This window comes from Lissotriton vulgaris, chromosome 2_1, assembly GCF_964263255.1.
Source record: "Lissotriton vulgaris chromosome 2_1, aLisVul1.2, whole genome shotgun sequence".
Lineage (NCBI taxonomy): Eukaryota > Metazoa > Chordata > Amphibia > Caudata > Salamandridae > Lissotriton > Lissotriton vulgaris.
The window spans coordinates 351686387-351712721 of NC_141687.1; the positions used below are offsets into that span (position 1 = coordinate 351686387).

The 26335-nt window shown below is 47.2% G+C and overlaps 1 protein-coding gene across 2 annotated transcripts in view; it reads left to right on the forward strand.

The window, feature by feature from the left end:
* Positions 1-26335, forward strand: part of SEZ6 (seizure related 6 homolog) — a 1086274-nt gene that overhangs the window by 13254 nt on the left and 1046685 nt on the right. The window lies entirely within an intron of this gene.

The window sequence follows — 26335 nt, forward strand, 5'->3', positions numbered from 1 at the left end:
TGTCAGCACTGTTGAGCACCTGGATTACCTATCAACAGAAATGTTCATGTGGATTGAGTCGTTGGAGGTCTGCGGGCAGGGGTACTTTTTGCTTTGTTTCGCCAGACCCCATAGGAGCAATGCGTTACGGTTTTGGAACAGGTGCACTTTCTTTTGTAGCGCAGAGCATTGATTTGCAATAAAAAAATGCGATTGTTCCAGAATTGTGAGATCTGTTCGTATCTTGAGTCTCTGTGGCGGGCATTTCCTGTTGCTTCCATCATCTTCAGGGTGTTTGGTAGCGGGCAGAACCACAGACTTTGTTTAGCTTTTCTTTGGGGGCGACCCTTGGTGGAGTTCTAGGTCACCGTTCTGGGGTTTAACATAGTTCGTGGTCTATTTAGTCGGAGCTCCCTCCCTTCTGACGCAGGGAGTACTCTTCTCTGGGTAGCTCAGTAGGATTTGGAGGAATTTGGGAGTTCGGATGGAAAGGTGCGGGTGTGAACAGTCCTTATGGTAGGTCGGAGGAGGAGGGGATGGAGCAAGGCCAAGTCGGGAGTAGATCAGGGGGAGGCGGAGAGTTTTCGACAGGCGAGTCCGTAACCATGTTCAGAGAGCGGGGGCTTTTGGCACACGTTGATCATATAGCAGGGGCTTCAGGTCAGCCCTTTCCTTAGCTTCGTCTGAAACCATGCCCCGTCCGGCGTCTCCTTACTGCTGTGGTCTCGCCTCGGCCTCCGTCGCTGATGTTCCACAATCCGCTGTCAGGCCGCGTGCTCCCACATCCGGTCTCTTCCTTCTCCGACAGTGATACCCTTAAATGAGTTTTGAAAAGACAGTCTTTAGAGATATTGCAGAAGAAGGTAATTACATAAGTCTATTTCTCTCCCAACATCAAGCAACTGGGGTAAGCACTCGCTACATTGGAGATCCTTGCGGCTAGCGTATATGCAATTGATGATGGGTTTGCTGGATTCCTTACAACTTCCTTTTGTGGCTAATTCTTTGGTGCTTTGATGGTTATTACGTTCATTTGTAATAGGTACGGGGTCTGGTACTCATTTATTGCAAACGTTTATCATAGTAGATGTCAGTTCTTCCGGTAGAGACCTATTTTCCTAGTACGAGTCTTGCAAGGCTAGGCTGGTTTTCAGGGCTTTGTATTTCACGAAAAAGTGTAACGTGCTAGTCACCATAGTCTGATAGGCATCCTTCTGAGGGGTGAACATAGGCTAAACAAATCTGCATTACATAAAAACATTTTATTATCAACCAGGCTTACTGCAACAAGTTCTTTCGATTTTCAATCTAATTTTCAACTTTGCACACATCCTTCTAACTTTCTATATAAATCCTCGCAACTTGGTTACTACAAAAACTCGGGAGGGGTGGTTTGAAACAATTATTAAACTTATCCTCCGGGAAGGAGGGATCTTGTGGAAAACGATTAGGGACACAGCGAATCGGAGCAAGGGGCATTTTTCAAGTTCTCGTTCAGGGTGGCTGATACCAAACTGGGGGCATTTTGGGTAGATGGGGGTGTCTCGATCATTTCTTACAGCTTGGGGTACGGAGACAATTTTCAATGGGAATGGTCGCATTACCACAGACACATTTTATCATAGAAACCACTGACAAATAGGTCCCTGAGAGTGGGTCAAATTTAGGGAACCTTTGTCGTCTTACCTGTCCCTTTCCTATTGGCCAATTTAAATTTCATCCATATTTTAGTAGAAAAGGAGAGGTAGTAACGTGGTACCGATACAATTTTATTTAGGACAAATTTGTGCAAATACTTGTGGTATTTGGGGCCAATCAGGAGGTGCACCAGGTTCGCCAATTAGGTGCCAGTTGCTAGGAAAAGGGAAAGCGTGGAGGGGTGGAAGGGTGAGTGAGAGACAGACAGAGACAGAGAGAGAGATAGAGTAAGAGGTAGAGACAATAGGCAAAACAGTACACATGGGACATAGAGAATGACCGTGTATTGTTTGGGCTATTCAGTGCATTACCCGACGTTTAGGTGTTTCGGGTCTGTGTTAGGAGGTAGAAGGCATGCAGTTTCGGGACGGAAGAGCATTAGATCAGGTAAAAAGGCCGTGAGAGCGTCCTCATTGCGCCATTTTGCAGCGCTAGTCCGTCTTCATGCATCGGGCGTGACGTGGTTCCAGATCCCTTAGGATACTCTAATCGGGATTCTAACGTAACCTGCAGAGGGAAAAAGGAGGGAAAAGGGGGGGGAGTGGGAGGACAACATTCAAACACATCAAATGTATGGGCACGAAAGTCCTTTACTTACTGCATACTCGTATTCATCTCTTCGGGATATAATCCCTTAGGGTTCTGGTTTCCTAAAGTCATGGGGGCAGGTAATGTGATAGGTTGTTCATGGGGAGGTTCGAGGAAGGCATTAAGGATCGTGTGTAGTGAAACGTTTAAAAAAAGAATCAGAGGTGCCTAGCGTGAGGTACCCGGGTTTGTAGATGTATCCGGCCTTCGGGATCCCTAAATCATTCCCAAAGCTGTGATGTTCTAAAGCATATCAGTTCGTCGTTCAACCCTGTACCTTAGTACCTTCGATCACCATATCTTTATAACAATTTATCAATCACCCCGCTTTACTTTACCCATTCTCAGAAGTCGAGGTCCTTCTTCATACGTTAGTTCCTGGGCTTAGTCGCATATTTTGGAGGCAACGTATCATACCTTTGATTCGATCATTAATCCAGGGCCGAACAACCATTTCTTCAGATAACCTTAAAAAGAGGAGCAGAACGGTTGCGCACAGAAAGACCCTCCCATCGATACCCACATTTACAAAAGTATGCGATGCTTATTCATAGTTGTTAAAACCTTTATTTGCAGAATTATTCAGTACGTGGAATGTGAGAGCGCAATTCATATTTTGGCCCGATATGTCGTCGATGGAAGCACATACAGTAGGGGTTATGTTGTAGCACAAGAACATGTAAAAAGGTCTAATTAATTATTTGCAAGTAACCAAAAACATTTCGTTGCGTGATGAAGGAATCAGGGGCATTTCAGTTCATAAATGGAAACATAGTCGAGCTCATCGTAATCACATTTCCTAGATATATACCGTGGGTATGCATCATAAGCGACGTTATGTATCAGTTACAACAAATATCGAAAATAGATTGTTCATTGAAATCAACATTTTACGGAACCCTTCTTAAATGTTCGCCAAGTGGACCCTCCTCCCTTTAACATCGAGTGCGCAATGGTTCGTACACATATATATATATATCTTAGTACATCAAGTTTCATTAGCTAAGGAACACCACGAGGCATTCGTTAGTTTCCATTGATACCAGCGCCATTTTGGGCGAGACCAGTTTAGTCCGGAGGTAGTATCAGGGGCAAAATATCCCCGACAATTGGCGGTTGGACCAGAGTCCCTTTCGGCAGTTCAAAAGAAAACTGTGCTAACAGAGGGGCTGGTGGTGTGGACTGTCAATCAAGAGAGGGAGGGAGTAGAGTCTTTCTTACCGGGTCATGTTGATGTTCAGCCGGAACTTACTCAAGTTCGTTAGCCCATAATGTTCCTGGGTCGTTCAGACGGAAGCTGATGCAGACACGAGAGCACCGCCATCTTGTTGCTGTGCCGTGGTTATTTCATTTGAGGTCAATGCAACTGTTCCTCGCCGGAAGCCTGAAGGGGTCGAGGGCTCTTGGGACTTTGGTAGAATCTTCAAAGTCGAGGGGATGTTTGTCGATGGTGGGGGCTTGCGCCCAGGTGGGCAAGTGCCCGAGTTGCAATTTCGGACAAAGTTACTCCAGCGGCCTAGACCCGCCTTTTCGAGGGCCCAGACGCCATTTCGAGACCCTGCAGCAACCGCCCTTTGTTGTATCTATCAGGAGAGGAGAAAACTTCTTGTGATGGTGAAAGACGGAGCATCATGTTGCTGGAGCAGGACATTTTGGTTCGGGGCGCCAGGGTGCAGCAGTGGAGCCTTCGTCTGGGGAGGTGAGAAAGGCTCGTCTGTGCCGCCTTCCTCTCCCGGCGCATCCTACGCCGTCCCTTGGAATCAGGGGCGCACATGATGACCACCCTACACCCCTGATTCCGACTCTTGGGGGACCACTGTACATCCGGTGCTCCGCAAATATGCCCGTCGGACATTGTATGTCCTGTGCTGCGTAAGTATACCAGCCGGGTCTTGTATGTCCTGTACTGAGAAAATATACGAGGCGGGCATTGTATGTCCTGTATTATGGAAATATACCAGCCGGACATTATATTTCCTGTGCAGCGTAGGTATATGGTCGTCGCCCGGCTGGAGGACATCGGCGCCGGACCAGGGCAGGGAAGCCTCCTACCTGTGGAGGTGGAAGAGGCTCGTCCGCGTCGCCTCTTCCTCCCTGCCCACCCTGCATCCGTTCGATGGAGGAATTCGTGATGGCCGGACCAGAAGATACGAGGGAGGGGGTCATTTGCAGCCGCCCCCTCCCTACCTGTGGCCCGGGGGACGCCATCCCTGGAAGGGCGGTATGGGAAGACCATTTCATTGCCTGCTTGGCGGAGCCTCCAGGACTTTCTCGCCAGCGATCTCCTTTTGGCTCATGGCTGCTGGCAGGCCCCGCCCCACACGTGCTATGTGTTTCGGATGGGCGGGACCATCGAACTGTTACATTGGAGGACTTCCGGAGTGAGCATAACACGTTTTGTATTTTTCCTATCAGTAAAGTTTGTTTTAGAGAGTTCTACTAGTTATTCTATTTACCGTTGGTTGTGTGTTTTCTTTACCGTAATTAAATCCTAAGTTTATATAATAGACGCTTGGCTTCCTTGAGTCTTTTCTTTAACGGGGGGGGGGGTTGTTTACACTGACCTGCAGTTGTGTTTGTTTTTCAGAGCGGGGGAGCGACAGAGAGCAATCAGTCCCAGAACTCTAACATGTCGTTAAAATTGGCCTGACGAAATCTGTGCCACCGAGCATAATCAAACGGGGTGGTCCTGTCTGTTCTGTCTGCACTAGTCTGATTGGTTTTTATCTCACGTCTTTTTCCTTTCTGTCGGTCCGTCCTTTCTGTCAACCCTCCATTCTTACCTATGCTTTGCAGAGTCGGGCATTGGGCTTTCCAGTGTCCAAGACATTTACAGAAAGCACATTGGTTTTGTTTTAAATCTGTCCGTCCTGTGCGTAATGTCGGGGGATTACCTTCGGGTCGTTGTGTTCCGGGGTTGGCTTGTCGGCACATCCCTTTACACCGTTCGCTTTTCATGTCTACTCCTCGGGGCAGTGCCATCGCTGGCCCTTCCCTTTGCCTACTAGACGTTTGGAGGGTTATCCGTCGTGTCCCCTCACCTTTTCTGAATTCGTCGCCTTCCCTTCGTTGCGTGGCTTCTTTGCGCCACATACCGAGGCTATCGAGCATAATAGGTGTTGTTTCATTCCTACGAAGGGCTATTTCTACTGTTTCTATTTTGTCGAGATCAAAGGATCCTCTCAGTGGCCACTGTCTTTCTCGATCCCTTTTCGTATATTTATGCCACAGCTCACTATAGGCTATAGCGATTAATCCATGCTTCATGAACATGTCCTTATTAGGGGTGCCTTCCAGCGGAGCCGGATGGTTCATCTCTAATAAGCGGTCCGGGTAAAACAGGCTACTAACCAGTGGGGAGAAGACAGGCATGACGGATCACAATGGGATAATAGTCAGCACTACCTATCTTATCACTGCGCGCAAAGACTAGACAGAATATTTCTATTCTACGTTGTTTGCACGTAGTGAATACCTCATGAACCAATTCTGATCAATCAATGTTAGGTCAAAAAATAAAAAATCAATATGGTCAATGGGGAGAATAAGTAGGCTCGCAAAAGTTCGCGTCACCTACCCTTTCACTATCTGCAAAGAGGGGACCTAATCTTCCCCGTTTTCAGACAGAGAATCTCCAGAAAACAATCTATAACAGTTAATCAATGTTAGGTCAAAAATAAAAAATCAATATGGTCAATGGGGAGAGTAAGTAGGCTCGCAAAGGTTCGCGTCACCTACCCTTTCACTATCTGCAAAGAGGGGACCTAATCTTCCCTGTTTGTAGACAGAGAATCTCCAGAAAACGATCTATAACAGTTAATCAATGGGGGGGGGGGGGCAATTGTTCAATGGGGAGGGGGAAAATAGGTCCGGCGGGTGCGTACCTATCCTTCGCTGTTTATAAAGGGAGAGCCTGTTGTTTCTCCGTTTGTAGACAGTGAATCTCCAATAAATTAACAAAGAGTAATACTAGTATTTTCAACAATTATCAATTACTTTCAATTATCTATCACTTTCGCAATTCGTCGTGTTTACACGACCTTACCCGGACCGCATGGACAGTTTCTCGTCTTCCGAATCCAGCGCCCGATCGTCCTCTTCTCTTCGTACTTCTCGTGGCACTCCTGATGGTTCCCAGTCAGGACCGCAGATCACTCGAGAGAGGTCTGTTCGGAACCAGTGAAGTTCGGATGATCGGCTGTCAGACGAGGGTCTATCGGACAGGGTACCTTCCGATCGTTGCAGTCATTCACTCTGTCGTCAGGACCTCTCCCACTGGATCCACGAGTCGCTGATGGGCCCCACGTTTGGGACGCCAATTGTTAAAAAGGGTTCCAAAGACAACCGGTAACCAAAAACCCTTTTATGTTGCCCGGCGGTATCGCCTCTATGACCCACCAATATTAATCAATGAAGAAGCAGGCGCTGGAGACTGGAAGGCGGGAAACGAGGATTTTATTCTCTCCGGAGGAGAACACATCAATTCAGACAGCAAGTATCGTCACGAGGTGCTCTAACCACATCTCTGAGGCCTGGCCTCTTATACTAGGGTTTACAACCTTTATTGCACATAACACATTCCCGCAATACTTTAGCACATGAAAGAACATCCTAGGAATCCCCCCCTTCAGACCCGTTCCCACATACATTTACAGTTGGATTCCCCACCTTGGTCACAACAGGTGATGGTCATTGCACAGCAGGGCATTCCGCCGATTCACGGAATGCATGGGGTTGATCGGATCTCATGGGGTGGGGGCTTTGATCGGTTCGGGGGTCTTTTGATGGGGAGGGGAAGCTTCCTACTGTACGGGGTAATAAACAGTATCCGCAGAGCCAGGTGGCGGCCTGGGAACAGGGAAGACAAACGGGGACGCAGGAAAAAAGGGGTTTGCATTAAAGGGGTTTGAGGCCATGAAAGGAATGAGGGGAGGTGTCGCGCTGGGAACAGGATGGGATTCAGTGGTGGAGCTGCGCTGAAGAGGGGTTTATGACCCAAGGCATGAGAGAGCGGGGGGTTTGTCAGTGTGCGGGGGATGCTTGCGAGGTTAAAGGGAGAGAGAGACGCGCTGGCTATCAGCAAGGGGCAGGGAGGCCATGGCATTCAAAATGGCTGCCGCTTACGCGCACGAATGGGCTCGAAAAGGGGCAAGATGGCGCAGATAATGTTCACCAAGATTGTATTCATTTTTCACACAAGCACCCCTTGGAGAGCCCGTGACACCATTGTCACGTGTAACTAAAAAAGAAGGATGCCTTATATGGACCCGCACTAACTCACCCATCATGACCTCACCTGGCAAGGCTATGCAAAAATACGATAGACACGACATCGCAACCATGCTGCAAGAGAAAAGTTAATAAACAAGGAAACATGCTTTCTAAGGGGATGGTGGGTGGGAAAAGAAAAATTGAATCAGCCAGGTCAGGGAGAACAGGTGGCGTCCTTCTAGTGAGGCGGCAAGCAAATACTGAGACCCGCTCACAGCCTCAATACCCCTTTTATGGGCGGGGACTGTCGTAAATCCTGTGACCGTGACCCGGAAGCGCTCCACGCACTTCTGGAGCCGCACACTGGGAGGCAGCAGCGTCACTCGATGCTGACCCCACCTTCCAGTCCCAGCGAGACCGCATACATGCAGCTGCCCAAGCTGTGGGAGCCTTTGGCAAATCTGAGCTGTTGTCTGCAGGAAGAGAGGCATAGAGGGGATATCGGGTACCCATGAACTATAACTTTCCCGAGAGGTTCTACTCTCACTCATCACACACCCAGGGGTATTTCTAGCATCTCAACAATTAACTCTGCTCTTCATATCTCTATCACTATTTAACAAAGTCCATCCAGCAGCTCTCTCCACCATTTCTCCTTCCAACCAATGCCTGCTGAAGACCATAAAGTTGAAAGAAATCCTCTCAGAATGGACAATTCAATTCTGTGACCTAAGTAAACTATGATCATAAGAAATACTATAAAGAGGCCTGCAGAGATGCTGAAAGCCACCAGCTTAAGGAAAACCATAAACTGTGCATCAGTCTCTCACACTTATTCATCCATCACACTACTAAGCGATACGTCCCATAACATGATAACTGCACCACAATAGTCCTCATGCATAGCATCGAACCACTTCCTACGTACGATCAAAACAAAGACAAAACTCTTCGAACCACACACCTTCCACTGTGTAGCATTCTACCTATGTAGGCGGGCGCTTCAGCACCCTAAATAGAGCTGGTAAGCGCTATATGAAAGTGGCAATGCAATATAGCTTCTGTGGTGCCAGGGGCATTGCTACCCGCTATGGCTGCTGCTATTATGAAAACTACTCCGACCAGTACTGTGGCAAATACGTGTTCTACTTCTAGTGCCACAGCTGCTACCACCTCTGACCTTGATATTACTGCTGTTCCCCATCAACTACTAGTACTTCTGTTACTACTAAAACACCCTGGGGACTGGACATACACTAGGAAAGTACTGTAGAAATGCTACAGTACTACCACTAGCAACACTAGTACTTTAATTTCTTTACTTGGTATTAGTAGCTGCTGTTACTACTCTCACAAAAGTATTTTTTCTATAACTACAAATTCTAGCAGTACATTTCATTAGCAGAACTACTACCAATGCTGCTGGTACTGCAACCTCTGTTGGTATGATAGTTACCCGCACCTTTTCTGTGTTAGCTCATGGTTACCAAACACCTATGAACTACGGAACCCTATCTATAAGTGTTATGATTGTTATGAACATTTATAGAGCTCACTTCTGACAGTTATATGGCCTTGTAGCGCTTTCTGGGTCTGGATGGCTTTCATCAGGTTCAGAGATGTCAAAAGTATTGGTGTAAATTACAGGGGCAATTGAACCCATTTTTATTCCACGTGATTTTAAGGGGTAGGCCCCTACATGTGTTCTGCGAATGATTAGTAATTATCAATCAATCAATCAGGGGTTTGTAGGGCACAACTACTCACCACCGAGGGTTGCAAGGGTCTGTGGGGGTGGGGTGACTCCGTAGCATGCTGTGGTCATCCGAAGAGCCAGGTCTTGGGGTTTTTCCTGAGCTGGGGCAGTGTGAGGGTGTGTCGGAGGCAGAGGGGGAGGTCGTTCTAGGCCTTGGTTGCAAGGTAGGAGAAGGACTCCCCTCCCGTTTTGGCCTTGTAGATGCGTGGGATGTGGCCAGAGAGAGGTCAGTTGATTGGAGGTGTATCTTGGGTGTAAGGAAGGAGAGGCGGTCATTTAGGTATGCTGGTCCGATGTTGTGGAGGGCATTGTATGCATGGATGAGGAGCTTGAAGGCTATTCTTCTTTCGATGGGGGAGCCAGTGGAGATTGCGGGGGTGATGTGGTGGTGGCGGGGGATGTCTGGGACTAATCTGGCTGCCGCATTCAGGATGGTCTGGAGCTTGTGAAGTAGTTTATTGTTGATTCCAGCATAGAGAATGTTGCTGTACTCCAGTTTGCTGCTGATGAGGGCATGCATGACTATTTTTCTCGTTTCGGGTGGGATCCATCTAATCATTTTTTGGAGTATGTTGAGGGTGTTGAAGCAGGCCGAGGATACGTTGCTGATCTGGTGGTTCATCATGAGCAATGAGTCTAGTATGATGCTGAGCTTTTGTGCATAATCTGTTGAAGTATGGGGGTGTCCGAGGGCGGGGGCCAATAGGTGTTGTCCCAGGCAGATAGGGTGAAGCCAAGGATGAGGACTTCTGTTTTCTCTGAGTTTAGTTTCAGGCAGCTCATCTTCATCCAGGTGGTGACGGCTTTCATCACTTCTTGGAAGTTGTGCCTGGTGATGTTGGGTTCTTTGGTGAGGGAGATGATGAGCTGGGTGTCGTTGGCATAGAAGACTGTGTTGAGCCCATGGTTTCTGATGAGGGTTGCAAGGGGGACCATGTAGATGTTAAAGAGGGTGGGCTCAGGGAGGATCCCTGGGGCCCTCCACATCTCGTCTCTGTTGGTTCCGAGAGGAAAGGCAGGAGTCTGACTCACTGAGTTCTGCTTGTTAGAAATTAACATATACAGTCAAGGGCTATTCCGCGGATGACGGTGCCATGTATTCTGGTGGATAGTGTGCGGTGGTAGATGGTGTCAAAGACAGCTGGTAGGTCCAGGAGAATGAGGGCTGCTGTTTGGCCCTGGTCGAGGAAGGAGCAAATGTCATTGGTGGCGGCAAGTAGGGCGGGTTCGGTGCTGTGATTGATGCCGAATTTGGATTGGGAGATGACCAGGACATTGTTGGATTCGATTAATTTTGCTAGCTGGGTGTTGATGGCCTTTTTGATGACTTTGGCTGTGAATAGGAGCAGGGAGATGGGCCTGAAGTTTTTGAGGTCCATTGGGTCTGCAGAGGGTTTCTTCAAGAGGGGGTTGACTTCGGCATGCTTCCTGCCGTCGAGAATGTGGTGGTTTTGAGTGAGCGGTTGATTGTCCGGCGTTGTTCTGGTGCAATGACCATGGCGGCTTTGTGGAAGATGTGGGGCGGGCAGGGGTCTGAAGGTGCTCCAGAATGGATGTTCTTCATGGTCTACGATGAGTATTCTGTCGTGAGCGGGGTCCACATGAGTAAGATCTGTTGGGTGGCGTGGTTGGGGGTGGGAGTTGGGTGTTGCAGAGGTCTTGGGGTTTGAAGTTGTCATAGATCGTCTTAATCTTGAGGTGAAAGAAGGTGCTGAGTCAGAGTCTTGAGAGGGTGGAACATTTGTTGTTTCACTGCCGGGTTTGGTGAATTTCTTGATGATGGAGAAGACTTCTTTGGAGTTGTGGGCGTTGTTGAGGATTCTTGGTTTTGAAACCACATTAGAAGGTGGAACTCTTATGCCTAGATGCATCAAGGGTTTTTGCATTTGCAAACGGTGCGAATCGCAAAATTCGGCCGTTTGCGAATGCAAATCCCGTTTTTGGGATGCATCAAGCATTTTGGTATTTTCGCAATTTTAGAAATCGCAATTTTGTTGCGATTTCTAAAATTGCGATTGCATTTAAGAAATCGCAATTTTGCGATTTCTTAAATGCAATGCATGATTACTTTAGAATTGCGAATTCGCAATTTGGAAGGGGTAAATTAGCATGAAGTTGAACTTCATGCTAATTTATAGAACACTTTCAAACATGCACTAGTTGCATATTTGAAAGTTTTAATTTACACACACACATGTCCTTGGGTCATGTGTGTGTGTAAAATGCACTTACAGTTCAACTTCAGGGGTGCAGGGAGGGGTTCTTTGAACCCCCCCCCCCCCCCCCCCTGCACCCTTGAAATTGCATTCACATTTTGCGAATCGCAATTTGAAATTCGCAAAATGTGAATGCCGTCCCATTGATTCCTATGGGCCTTTTGGCCCATAGGAATCAATGGGAAGGGTTTTCCTTAATTGCGATTCGCAAATTGTGAATCACAATTAAGGAAAATTACTGAATCGCAAAATAATTTGCGATTTTTTGATGCATAGCATTTTGCGATTTCTTAATTGCGATTCCTTAATTTCGCAATTAAGAAATCGCAAAATGTTACAATGATGCATCTAGGGGAAAGTTTCTGCCCTTCTTTCTTTTCCTTTAGTTTTCAGTGCTTGGTTTTATGAGCACAATAAGTATACATAGTGTTTCATTAATGTCTGAAATCTCTTTTGTTCTTTACCTCATCTGCACCATTCTGCTGGCAGAGTGGGAGGGGAGGCTTGGAGGGGAATTCATCCTTTGCATCTTTTCTGCTATGGCTTTCAAACATGTCATGCATTTCTCACAGCAAGGAGAAATATTCTGGATGGGAAAAAAGAAAACACATTTTCATTTCTTTTTTCAAAAAGAGGCAAATCCCATACAATAAATGTACGTGCTCTAATTTCACGCTGCAGGGCACACAGAATTCGAACTGTTCATACCCGATTATAAATGTTATCCATTCCTTTCGGAGCCCCTGCCTTTTTCCTGCATTCTGTAATGCTCAGTTGTTCTGAAGTGCTTAACACCGGGGGCCAGCTTGTTTCTAAGTGCATGCAATTTTCGCAGATATGGTTACTGGAGACAGGGAAATTGAGAGATTGCTCAGGATCACACAGATTGGTCCAAAACGGAAGCAATGGTCGGAAAACAGGAGCCACATTGTGCACAATGTATCCCTGTGCAAAAATGAGGGCGCTCCTCTTCATGGGCGTTGATTCACCAAAACACCCGGGATACCGGATGTGACATCACATGTCCTTTCATCCAATGACATCACAGAAATTAACATTGTTTGACTGTGACCCTGGTGATTTCACAGGAAGTAATGTCACACGTTCAATGACAAAAATGACATCACTGATGTTAAAATTAAAAAATATAATAAATGATAAAGAAAAGCATGAAACTATACAAAATAGATAGAAATGTACTATATTTATAAACCACATATTGCATAGGCTGCTGTGACAATGTGCTAGGGACACAATCACGATAGCAATCAGCGTAGACTAGAGTTTAGGTCAGACCTATTTTCATAAGTAACCAATTTTATGCGGATGTTTGTTTCAGATGCTTCCAAAAGTAGTTAAATCAAAGTCTCTTACAACGCCTGCTCCCAGTTACATGGCCTCGAAACAGCACTTGTGGCCCTCTATGGAAGTGCGCTGACGCTCTGTGTCACAAAACCAGCATGTCTTTTATTTTAGCATAGGGCCTTGCAGCAAGGCACATACTGCGATGCCATACGTCAAAGTGAAAGGGCAGGAATACACCGTATTTATGCAATACATGCACTCCTGTGCTTTCTCCTTAAGCTGGTGCCGTTTTGACTGCCTAACCCCAACGAGGGGGGCCTCCATTGCATGCAGGGTTGTTTTTGTGCAGGAAGGGAAACTTTCCTGAACAAAAACAACCCAAAGAGGCATTTTCCTCTTTCTATGTGTGCTGCAGAATGCACCACAAATAGAAAGGGGAATAAATGAGGAGAAATAAAGATATTTCTTCTCGTTACACCTAACCTCAGGAGTACGGATTTGGCGCTGCCCTAGGTTCACATTACTTTGTAAATCTACTTCAGTGTCAAAATCCTTGGGTGTTGCGTGGGAAAACCCACTGCAACGCCCATGGAATGTCTCCCAGGCACAGAGTAAGGCGATGCGTCGATTGGCGCTGTGATGCCTTGTTCAAGATTTATGAGGCCCCTCAAAGAAACGCAGGGCGGCTTTGCGAGGCTTCCTAAGTCAGATTTAGAGCCCTGTGCCACGTATGTGCCACTTCACATAGTGTAAAAGTGATGCTGGACTCTCATAAATGGATGTGGGCGAGTTCACTCAAGTGGGTAATGCTTGCTTGGTGCAGATTCTGTCAGCATAGCCACCTGCAAACATCTTCAACGAATGAAAAGAGACAACTTCGTCGGCAGCCTCAGGGAAGTTCTCAAATGTATCAAATTTGTAAGTTAAATGGTTGCTACCCCCAAATCGCAGCTACACAGAGGCTACTATTAAACCCAATAAAACCAGTCGCAAGCAACCTGCCATGGGTCACACAAGCTGAAGTAAGGGGGCGCAGATCCTTTTTTAATTGTAAATAACTTTGTTTTTATGTACTTTGTATGATTTTAATCAAATCGAATAAAGTTAATTTGACTGACTGACTGACCCCTAAATGACGTTCTTTGCTCTTCCATTTGCACATGAGCGCCCAATCATCCATTTGCGCATGCGCAATCTGTTGTGATTTGCAGATTCTTACATCACGTATTTTGTTAATTTTCTACTGCACATTTTATGATAGTGTATCCACCCGAGAGCCCGATAACATATTTCCCCCTGACTGAAAGCGGTGATTTTCAACTGTGAATGTTATAGGGCTCAGGAGCCTTTTACCAATGGCAGAACCTCAGATATGTGTTTTACATATGAAATGTTATTCTGAAAGAGCACATTCATAATTTGACATGACTGTAAAGCAACTCTTTAAACGAGCGTGCTGCGGGCACGGTATAACCGCATGCATTTTTACCATTACCATGCAGTAAATCTGTCCCAGTGCCGTGCAGTGACAAGCTAAACCCCCTGGGATGGGGAAGCACTGTGGGGGATTGCTTCTTCTGGCTGTAAAACCACACAGAAGGACCAGTTTTATGTGATTTGACACATACATTTACCGCCTGCTCTGAACAGGTGGTAAATGTAGGGGCAGACCTCTGGTTCGGGCAAGGGAAGGGAAGGAGTAAGTGCTTTCTGGCAGATCTCCCGTCAGTAACGGTAGAGAAAGAGGTCTGGTCAGGGGCGCAACTAGACCCGAACTTCGGAGATTCGGGGGTGCTGGCAGGGGGTAACCCTCCCAGCCAGGGCTGGCCCTAGCACTGGTCGCACACGGTGCAACAGTCTTTTTTGGCACTCCCTCCCCATTTTCTCCTTCGCCATGAATGCCCTCACTACCACTCACCAACTAGGCACCTGATCTCTCTATAGCACCTTTCTGACAAAAATGTAATTTTGTTTAAAGCACTACTCATAGTTTACTAACACTCAGTTATGTGATCTGCATGCTACACGTTCTTTGTAGCAGGCACATTAACTCTCTGCGCTGTAGGGGTGACAGGAGTGCCCATGTGAGTGCATGGTGAGCGATGTGACAGTGTGAGAGGATAAGAGGAGTGACTGCAGGGTGAGTGAGGTGACCATATGAATTTGGGTGCGGATGTAAGTGCAGAGTGGGACGAATGAATGTATGGTTAGTAATGGGCTTGTTTTGAGTGAGATTGAAGAGTGAGCAGTGAGGGGTACAAGTGAGTTCAGTGTCCCATGAGTGCAGGGTGAGTAGTGTGCTCGTGTGACTGCAGGGTGAGATACAGAGTGAACAGCACAAGTGCATTGTGGGTGCAGAGTGATCATTGTGACTGCAGAGTGAGCGGTGTGCTCATGTGACCGCAGGGTAAGTGGAGGGAGAACGGTTTGAGTTCAAGGCGAGTGCCATAAGTATTGTGTGGTCATTGTGAGTGCAGGGTGAATGAAGCGAGCGCATGGTGATCAGTGTGAGTGCATTGTGATCCCTGTGAGTGCAGGGTGAGTTTGAAAGTGAAGGGCGAGAATGAGGAATGAGTAGTCAGACTGCAGGGTACATTCCCAGACACTTGAAGTTACTCAGCATGTTATTGAGGACTGGTGTAGGGTTTCAGATATCAGTAAAACAATTGATATATTGGCATTATTCAGGGCCAGGGCAGGACTGGCCGTAGCGGGCACTGGGTGTTTTCTTGGTGGGTGCCTGATGGGTACATGGGGCTGTTTTTTTCAGCAGTGCTGCAATAGCTGCCCCCTGTACCAAAATCAGCTGCAGTGTTTTCCACGTGCACTACCCCAGGCCCCACCTCCCTCCGCCACGGCCGGTCCAACTCAATTCCGAAGGTCTGTTTGCATTCCCAGTCCATCCCTGTTCAGGGGATCGAGGGTGGAGGAAATAAATATTGTGCTCATCCTGCAACACACCTCCAGTCTTGTGATTAGGGTTTCCAGCATATTATTTTGATGTCCGAGACATTACAAAAATAAGCAGTCACCCAAAGCCTATTTTCAGCACTTATCTGTGCATACTTGGAACAGCAAATATAAGTAGAGAGCATTTTTTTATTGTGTTTTAGGGCTACCTGAATGATTAATTACTGATAATTAAAGGGAACAAAGACAGAAAAGTCACATTACAAATGAATAAATATGATTTTATTTATACTCCTATTTAGTGTCAAGAGGAGGCCTTTGCAGGCTCTTTAAACAACACATTGCAGCCATTTTTCTTTTGTCAACCCTATTTTATATTCCTTTTCTTGAAATGCATTCTCACACTATGGCAGTAAGTATAATCCAAATGTAAGGAATAGGCAGAGTGGGGGCCCAGGGGGTACTGGAACCAGAAAAAAATGAAGCCTTGTTTAACAGTTTGCAAAGGTATGCAAATATGCAAATGGTCTTTAAAGACCTGTGAAAAACTCGGGCGTGCCGAGATAAGACTCCAGACACTGCCCAGCGGAGCCCACAAGCAGCTCAAGCTGCAGCAGCGCGGGCTGAGACACATGACGGGAGGGGGGAGGGGTGGAAGCCCTTTCAGCCCAATGGGCAATGCGCGCCTCGTCATGGTTGCTACTCCAGCCAAGGCCTCATGCATTTTATCATGCGACATTAACGCCTGGTGAAATTAAGCCGGGTTCCACCATATCTGGGCCTGTGAAAATTGACAAGCTTCGCATCGAGAAGTGGAACATTCCATGAGGTAATTCCACTCCGCCTGACTTGAGGCGGATAGTGTGTTCTTTTTCATATATTCAGTAAGGAAATACTTCATAGACTATGGAATCACTGGAGAGAACTGTACCGTGCGCGTATGCAGTAATCACAACAGGTGTGCACAAACTGATGCTTAAGTGTATAAACCACAGAAAGTTGGCTTCATATGTGCACATTAGGTGCAAACGTGAGGAATCCAGTGCTGAGATGCACAATCGTCATTGAGCGCCCCATGTCTACTGATGATGGCTTCATCTCAGATAGAAGCATGGAATCCAAACAAAACAAGGGGAAAGAATTCTTCAAGAATTGTTGTTATAGGAAACTTAGAGCGCACATTCAAAAGGTTCCCGGGTGCCTCGAGCACTAGCGGCAGGGCAAAGATGTAGCCTAGTCATATTAGAGAAATCCTGGGGCGGCAATCTGGTATCATGTGCTTTTTGGACTGATGGGGTCATTTTGACTAACGATAGTGGCACAACCCGGCTGGAACAATCTTACACCCCATTTATTTGCACAACTGGCGCAAATTGTCCTCTCTCGTGTTTTGCACCCGCTGCTCCCATCACGGTAGACTGGAGAAGTACTTGTGAAAAATAAAGAATAATATAGCGTGGTCTGTGGCAGAAAAGCTTTGAGGTGCACTACTATCTGTTTTTACACCAGCGTGTAAATCATTTGCAAAAGCAGGCGATACTGCGCACACCGATTATCTACTTGTGTAAATTATAGGGGCGGTTAAACCCAGTTGTATTCCATTTGCATTGGGGGAAGGTCCCTGCTTTGTCAGTCATACACCGATGGATACGAAATTGTCGAGTGCATCAGAGGCACACTTGTCACAGTGCAAAGGAGTGTGCCACGCGCTGCTTCGAGTGAAAGCAAAAGGTGAGAGAGTCTGCACAGTCTGGTGCAAAGCAGGGCAGAGCCTGTGTAATTCTTTCTGTCTTAAAGCGCCTCGAGGCGCAGTGATCCTTGTGCCGGATCTTGCTGCGCCTTGGTGTCCAGGTGCTGCGCGCTCTGGCTCCTATAGTAATGCGCTCTGCTGCATATGTGCTCAGCGTGCCCTTCCGAAGCACTGTGAGGTGGAAATGATGAATGCACTGGTTCTCAAAGCTCGCCGAAGGATCTGAAACCTTGAGGCAGTGGGGATGAATGCACAGATTGCTGATGCGCCTCGAGGCGTAGATGAAGCGTGTGTTGGCTCATATTGCGCCGTGTCGCGGGAGTGGTGGGCGCTTTGGAGCTAGTCGTGGTGTGAACCAGAAGTGAACAGAGCAGCACATATTCAAGCTCCTTGAGCTAGAGCGGAGTCCGCTGTTTATTTAGGCGCCTTGAGGTGGGGATGATAAATGTGGTGGTTTTCAAGCACTATGAGGCTGAGGTATGAGTGCGCTGGCTCGTCAGCTCCCTGAGGCACAGGGGATTGGTGTGTTGGCTTCTCAAGTGCCTTGAGGTGAGAGTGATGACGAGGGCGTCTGTTGACTGGAGTCAACAGGGCGGTGTTTGTTGCACCCCCTCAAAGCAGAAGCGAGAAGGGTTCTGGTTCTTCGAGCACCTTGAGGAGGAAGTTATGAGGGAGCTGGTCCCTCGGGTCCGTTGTGGAGGCGATGAGTATGCCAGTTCTTGGTGTGCCTGGAGGGGGAGCAGACAAATGTGCTGCTGCTTAAAGCTCCTTGAGGCGAAGCCGAGAACTGCTCTGGTTCTGAAGGTGATGGAAAAGACTAAACTTGTTTTAAAGCTCCTTGAGGTGAAGAGCCCAAGTGCACTGGTGCTTCAGTCTTATTGAGGTGAAGGATAAGAGTGCATTGGTGACTAAGGGCCATATGTATCAAAAAGTCATTTTGCGATTCTCAAATATCGATTTTTTGCGAATCGCTATTTGAGAATCGCAAAATGCTATGTATGTAGGATTTGCAATAAATTTTGCGAATCCTACATATTCCTTAATTGCGAATCGCAAATTGCGCTTTGCAATTAAGGAATACCTCCCCATTCATTCCAGAGGCCCATAGGAATGAATGAGAAGACATTCTCAATTTGCGATTAGCAATTAGCGAATTGCAAATTGAGAATGCAATTTCAAGGGTGCAAGGGTGTCAAAATGGCACCCTGTTGCACCCCTGAAATAAGCATGGGTGCACATGTGGCGCACATACATGCCCTAAGGGCATGTATGTGCGTCACATTGCACTTTGAAAAATGCAAAAAAGTGCATTTTTCAAAGAAATCGCAAATTACCACCAACTTGAAGTTGGTGGTAATTTGCAATTCCTTAAGGCCAATTTGCACTTTTTTGGTTTTTCTTACATTGAATTTAAGGAATCGCAAAATTTGCGATTCCTTATTTTGCCTTAATACATACCATTTGGCAAAATTGCATTCCCAAACGCCGAAAGTCTGCGAATTTCGGCGTTAGCGAATGCAATTTTGCTTGATACATATGGCCCTAAAGCTCCTTGTGGACATGGTGGCTGGTGTACTTTCCTCAATGCTGCCTGAAGTGGGATTGATCAGTGCAGCAATGCTGGAAGCACCTTGAGGGAGATATTATTCCTGTAAATTGAGACAGCGGCGATGCATGTGCGCATTGATGTTGAGGATTGAGATGGGAGAGATGAGTGTGTTAGTTCTTCATGCGCCTTGAAGCAGAACTGATGAGCATGCTGTTTAATTTTGCTCCTTGTGGCAAATGTTAGAAAAGTTCTTTGTTATCGAAGGCCCTCGAGAGAAAGATAATGAGTCCGCCAATTATTGGCCGTCCCAGGGAGGACGATTGCAGATATGCCTTGAGACAGAGGCGAAGAGTGCACAGCATCTTGAAGCCCCTTGAGGCCTATGTGATGACTTCGCTGGTCTCTTCAAGAACATTGAGGCACAGGTGTTATGTGTGCAAGTCTTTCAAGCGCCTCGAGGATTAGGCGATGACTGCATTTGGTCTTCAAGAACCTTGAAGTGCAGGTGTCAAATGTGTGAGTCCTTCAAGTATTTGAGGCCTAGGTGATGACACACTGTGACTTCAAGTGCCTTGAGGCACAGTTGTTAAGTGTGCAAGTCCTTCAAGCGCCTCGAGGCCTAGGTGATGAGTGCACTAGCTTTTCAAGCACCTTGAAGCCAAACTGATGAGTGCTCTGGACCCTTGTGTAGCCTGAGGCGGATGAGAGGAGAGTGCTGTTTCTTCAAGCGCCATAAGGCAGCTTTAAGGAGTGTGGCCGGTCTACAACCTCCTTAAAGAGGAGGCGATGAGTGTGCAGGTTTTAGATGCACCTTGAGGTACACGTGAAAAACCTGCTATTTTAAAATGCTCCTTCAGCTGAAGGTGATAAGCGAGCTGTTCCTAATGCTCCTGGGGTGAAGATGATGGGGCCAGTTCATAGTGCCGCTTATGAGTGTGGGATGCAGTAGTCCGGGAGTACTCTTTTACATACTATTAGAAGATCTTGTGAATTTGCCCCAAATCGTCACACTTCCTATCAGTAAATGTATGATGGTGGCGCATCCCTTTTCTTTTGCACTAATTCTTTATGAACAAGACCAGAATATTCCCATTTTAGATGTTTTGTGTCCAATTGACAAAGACGTGTAAGAGTGAGCGAACAAGTCCCACAGCAGTATTCTTCTATGCGCTCTTGCTTGCTTTGGGTGGAGGCTTTGTTGACTTCGCTGGTTCTTAAATCGCCTTGAGGTGGAGGTAACAAGTGAGCTGGTTCTTAGAGCTCTTTGAGGTGGAGTTGATGAATATGCTGGTTTTTACAGCGCCTTGAGGTGAAGGTGACGAGAGTGCTGGATCTCAAAGCTCTTTGAACGGAGGGGTTGGGTTGGCTAGATCTGAAGCTCCTCGCGGTTAAGGCAATACATCGTTTTTTCTTAAAGCTGCTCGACGTGAAGGAGAAGAGTTTGCTTATTCCGAAAGTTCCTTGGTGTGAATGTGACAAGCCTGTTGGTTCCTACAGCTCCCTGAGGAAAAGGTGACGAGTGTGCTGGATCTAAAAGCCCCTTAGGCAGAGTAGAGGTGCTGGCCAGTCCTTCAAGATCCTTGAGGATACAGTGACAAATGCGCTTTTTCTTGATTCTTCTTGGGGAAAAGTTAAAGAGTGTGCTGCTTCTTAAAGCTCCTTGAGGTAAAGCGGGCGAGTGTGCTGCTTCTTAAATCTCCTTGAGGTAAAGCGGGCGAGCGTGCTGGTTCTTAAAGCTCCATGAGGTATAGGGGGCGAGCGTGCTGGTTCTTAAAGCTCCTTGAGGTATAGGGGGCGAGCGTGCTGGTTCTTAAAGCTCCATGAGGTATAGGGGGCGAGCGTGCTGGTTCTTAAAGCTCCTTGAGGTATAGGGGGCGAGCGTGCTGGTTCTTAAAGCTCCTTGATGTATAGGGGGCGAGCGTACTGCTTCTTAAAGCTCCTTGAGGTAAAGCAGGCGAGCGTGCTGGTTCTTAAAGCTCCAGGAGGTAAAGATGACGGTTTTGCTGCTTCTTAAAAGCTCTTTGAGATAAAGAGAGTGAGTGTGCTGGTTCTTGAAGCTCCTTGAGGTAAAGCGGGCAAACGTGCTGGTTCTTAAAGCTCCATGAGGTATAGGGGGCGAGCGTGCTGGTTCTTAAAGCTCCTTGAGGTATAGGGGGCGAGCGTGCTGGTTCTTAAAGCTCCTTGAGGTATAGGGGGCGAGCGTACTGCTTCTTAAAGCTCCTTGAGGTAAAGCAGGCGAGCGTGCTGGTTCTTAAAGCTCCATGAGGTAAAGGGGGCGAGCGTGCTGGTTCTTAAAGCTCCTTGAGGTATAGGGGGCGAGCGTGCTGGTTCTTAAAGCTCCATGAGGTATAGGGGGCGAGCGTGCTGGTTCTTAAAGCTCCTTGAGGTATAGGGGGCGAGCGTGCTGGTTCTTAAAGCTCCTTGAGGTATAGGGGGCGAGCGTACTGCTTCTTAAAGCTCCTTGAGGTAAAGCGGGCAAACGTGCTGGTTCTTAAAGCTCCATGAGGTATAGGGGGCGAGCGTGCTGGTTCTTAAAGCTCCTTGAGGTATAGGGGGCGAGCGTGCTGGTTCTTAAAGCTCCTTGAGGTATAGGGGGCGAGCGTACTGCTTCTTAAAGTTCCTTGAGGTAAAGCAGGCGAGCGTGCTGGTTCTTAAAGCTCCATGAGGTAAAGATGACGGTTTTGCTGCTTCTTAAAAGCTCTTTGAGATAAAGAGAGTGAGTGTGCTGGTTTTTGAAGCTCCTTGAGGTAAAGGAGGCGAGCATGCTGCTTCTTAAAGCTCATTGAGGTAAAGGAGGCGAGCGTGCTTGTTCTTAAAGCTCCTTGAGGTAAAGGGGACAAGCGTGCTGGTTCTTAAAGCTCCTTCAGGTAAAAGAGGAAAGCGTGCTGCTTCTTAAAGCTCTTTGAGGGAAAAGGGGGCGAGTGTGCGTGTTCTTAAAGCTCTTTGAGGTAAAGAGGGCTAACGTGCTGGTTCTTAAAACTCTTTGAGGTAAAGGGGGCAAGTGTGTTGAATCTTAAAGCTACTTGAGGTGAAGGGGCAAGTGTGCTGGTTCTTAAAGCTCTTTAAGATGGAGATGGCGAGTGTGCTGGTTCTTAAAGCTCCTTGAGGTGAAGGGGGCGAGTGTGCTGGTTCTTAAAGCTCTTTAAGATGGAGATGGCGAGTGTGCTGGTTCTTAAAGCTCCTTGAAGTGAAGGGGGCGAGTTTGCTGGTTCTTAAAGCTCTTTAAGATGGAGATGGCGAGTGTGCTGGTTCTTAAAGCTCCTTGAGGTGAAGGGGGGAGAGTGTGCTGGTTCTTAAAGCTCCTTGAGGTGAAGGGTGCGAGTGTGCTGGTTCTTAAAGCTCTTCAAGATGGAGATGGCGAGTGTGCTGGTTCTTAAAGCTCTTTAAGATGGAGATGGCGAGTGTGCTGGTTCTCAAAGCTCCTTGAGGTGAAGGGGGCCAGTGTGCTGGTTTTTAAAGCTCTTTAAGATGGAGATGGTGAGTGTGCTGGTTCTTAAAGCTCTTTAAGATGGAGACGGAGAGTGTGCTGGTTCTCAAAGCTCTTTAAGATGGAGACGGAGAGTGTGCTGGTTCTTAAAGCTCTTTAAGATGGAGATGGCGAGTGTGCTGGTTCTTAAAGCTCCTTGAGGTGAAGGGTGCGAGTGTGCTGGTTCTTAAAGCTCTTTAAGATGGAGATGGCGAGTGTGCTGGTTCTCAAAGCTCCTTGAGGTGAAGGGGGCGAGTGTGCTGGTTCTTAAAGCTCTTAAAGATGGAGATGGTGAGTGTGCCGTTTCTTAAAGCTCTTTAAAATTGGAGACGGTGAGTGTGCTGGTTCTTAAAGCTCCTTGAGGTGAAGGGGGCGAGTGTTCTGGTTCATAAAGCTCTTCAAGATGGAGATGACGAGTGTGCTGGTTCTTAAAGCTCCTTGAGGTGAAGGGGGCGAGTGTGCTGGTTCCTAAAGCTCTTTAAGATGGAGATGGCGAGTGTGCTGGTTCTTAAAGCTCCTTGAGGTGAAAGGGGCGAGTGTGCTGGTTCCTAAAGCTCTTTAAGATGGAGATGGCGAGTGTGCTGGTTCTTAAAGCTCTTTAAGATGGAGATAGCGAGTGTGCTGGTTCTTAAAGCTCCTTGAAGTGAAGGGGGTGAGTGTGCTGGTTCCTAAAGCTCTTTAAGATGGAGATGGCGAGTGTGCTGGTTCTTAAAGCTCTTTAAGATGGAGATGGCGAGTGTGCTGGTTCTTAAAGCTCTTTAAGATGGAGATGGTGCTGGTTGTCAAAGTTGCTTCTGGTGGAGGTGATGCCCGCGCTAGTTCTAGAAGCGCCTTGAGGCTGAGCTGATGGGAGCACTCTATGAATCCAGACTTACATTACTGTCTCCTATAAAAATGCAGATGTGCTCGAACACGGCCCGCAATAAAGCCCCGGTTGTCGGATTGATAATGGGATGATCTGCCTGCCACGGGAACGTCATGCTCTGCATCCCCGGCGCTGCCGCAGAATCGGAAATATATATTTGTGCTTTAAAGTAACAACTCAGAGGGAGGAGGGACCAATGGAGCGGAAAATGATAGAGGTGGAAGCTTCCCTGGCCTTGGGGGTGGGTGGGGAGGGAGCAGCCATTTGGGGATACTACTTGGAGGTTTACTCATTGAAGAATTATAGAGACCTCTTATTGCAGGAGAAGCAGAACAGGGGAGCTTGGAAGGGTGTTTCAGATGAGACTCCTGAGACCCACGGAATATTTCCGAAAGTGCCAGGCTGGCTCTGGTTTCTAGCTTTACCTGCTAGCACAGCTGTGCCACTCTCCGTGTCTACATCTGTGTAATCCCAATGGTGAGGATATCTTGTCTCCTATTGTATATTTTAAAACAATGTCACATATGACACACAGAAGAGAGGCCAGTGAATGAATGGGTATCTAGGTCTGCTCTGCCCTCTCACCCACCAGAATAGATGTGCTTGGGCTGGGACCAGTGTGAGAGGTTAGCGCTGATGTGTGATTGTGAAGCTGACCACGATGACTGTGGGGAGGTGGCAGTGGTAGACAGTGTGAAACCCTGCAGCCTTTGGGTGTTGTGAAAGCCTGTCACTGGGCTGCAGTGTGGAAAGCTGGTATTTGTGGGCAGTATGCATTGGTGCAGGGTGGAAAGCTGGTATTTGTGGGCAGTATGAGGAACTGGCATTGGTGAAGTGTGAAAAGCTGGTATTTGTGGGCAGTATGAGGAACAGGCATTGGTGCAGTGTAAAAAGCTGGTATTTGTGGGCAGTATGAGGGACTGGCATTGGTGCAATATAAAAAGCAGTTTTTTGTAGGCAGTATGAGGAACTGGCATTGGTGAGTGTGAAAAGCTGGTATTTGTGGGCAGTATGAGGAACTGGCATTGGTGAAGCTTGTACTTAAGGGCAGCACAAAATGTTTGTACCAGTGAACAGTGTGAGAAACTGGCTTTAGTGGGCAGTGTATGGAGCGCTAATTAGTGGTCAGAGTGAGAAACTAGGGGCAAGTGTGATATGTTTGCATGGGTGGGGTGGATGTGAAAAACGATAACCGTGAGAAGGAGGCAGTGGTGGGCAGTATCATAAGCTCACACTGGTGTCAATCTGAGAACCTGGAAATGACAGGTGGTGTGAGAGTGGGGTGCTGGTGGGCGGTATAAGAGTTGGCACTGATTGGCAGTGTGAGAAGCTGCCACGGTTGGACAAAGTCTCTTTTGGGCAGTAACTTACCTCCTTCAGTAGTGAGTCTGGCAAAAACAGTAGGCCAGAATGACACATTTAGAGTGTGGGGGATGTTCCCTGGCATTTCAGGTTCACAAAACTGGACTGTTTTATTAACTTCAGGTAGAAACACCTCACACTATCTCACGTCGCTGTCCTTTTAAGTATCTGCTACTTATGCACTCAATATTCCAGCATACATGTGGTCTGAACTATCCCCAAGATGCCTTTTGTGGTTGGAAGTTTTCAGTCTAAAGATGAGACAACAGGACTTGCACAGATAGGACAACCTAGTAATATTGGGCAGTACCATCAATTGTCACTCGGGGCAGTGTCGGCACTGGTTTTCAGTATAAGGAACTTGCACGGCTGAATAAATGAGAAACATTTTACTGAAGAGCACAGTGAGACGATAGTACTAGTTGGGAGTATGAAGATCAGTTTGCACTAGTGACAGTCTTGAAACGTCTGCTGGAGGACAACATGAACGTTTGCACTGGCGGCAGTGTAAGAAGCATGTGCAAGTGGGAAGGAGTGTGAGAAAACAGCACTGCTGGCCAGAAGGAGTTATTATACTGGTAGACTGTGTGAGAAACGTGCACTTGTTTCAGTAGGAGAAACTGCCACTGGTGAGAAATGTGTGAATATATCACTGGTTAGGAGTTTGAGAAACGTGTGTGTTGGGTCAGTGTAGGCGCATATCACTAGTGGGTAGTATATGGAACTTCCACTGGTGAGCAGTGTCTGAAATAGCAGTGGTTGGGATTTTGACAAATATACAGGGTTGGGCAGTAAGAGAATACAGCACTGGTTCACAGTATGAGGAACTTCTGCTGGTGAGCAGTGTGCAAGAGTTACACTAGCTGGCAGTTTGACAAACGTGTGTGTTTGGACAGAGTGAAGCCACAGCACTAGTTTGTAGTATTGGGGACTTTACTGGTGAGCAGTGTGTGAAGATAGCACTGGTGGGGAGTTAGAGAAACTTGCATGGTTGAACAGTGGGAGAATAAAGCACTGTTTCACAGTACAATGAACTTCTGCTGATGAACAGAGTGTAAAGATAGTACTGGTTGGGAGTTCGAGAAACTTGCATTGGGGCCATAAAATAATTTGCAGCACACGGAACTTGCACTAGGTAGCATGAGTTGGCAATATGAGGAAGATTTAGCCTAGTGTTAAGCATCAGAAGCTGCCTGGATGGCTGAAATGAAAGTTATTGTCATCAGCTCACACTGGGGAGGGGGCAGTGTGAGAAACTGGCACTTGTGAACAGTACTAGCAACTCGCACTGGTTAGAAATTGGCATCTGGCACTATTCGGTTGGGTGAGAAGCTGGTACCGGTTGTCAGTGAGCACATCTGGCAGTATCTGGTAGTGGGCATAGCTGGCATTGGTTGGCCGTGTTAGGCGCTCGCACTGCTTTGAAGGATTTTAAGCCAACACTTTGAAATGACCCCAAGCAGGGTCGAGCGGCCTGTAGGACGACAGGCAGTGCCTGAAGGGCTGGCCTCACAGGTCAGTGGGTGGCCTATTTTATTGTCTGCTGGGCTGGTTTTTTACTGTTGAGTTCCTTAATATTACCACAAACATTGCTTGTGACTAACCCTGGGCAAAGCACTACGCTATGCTCGCGTAGTTTGCGAAGTTAGCACTACTTCGCACTACACATACTGCACGTAG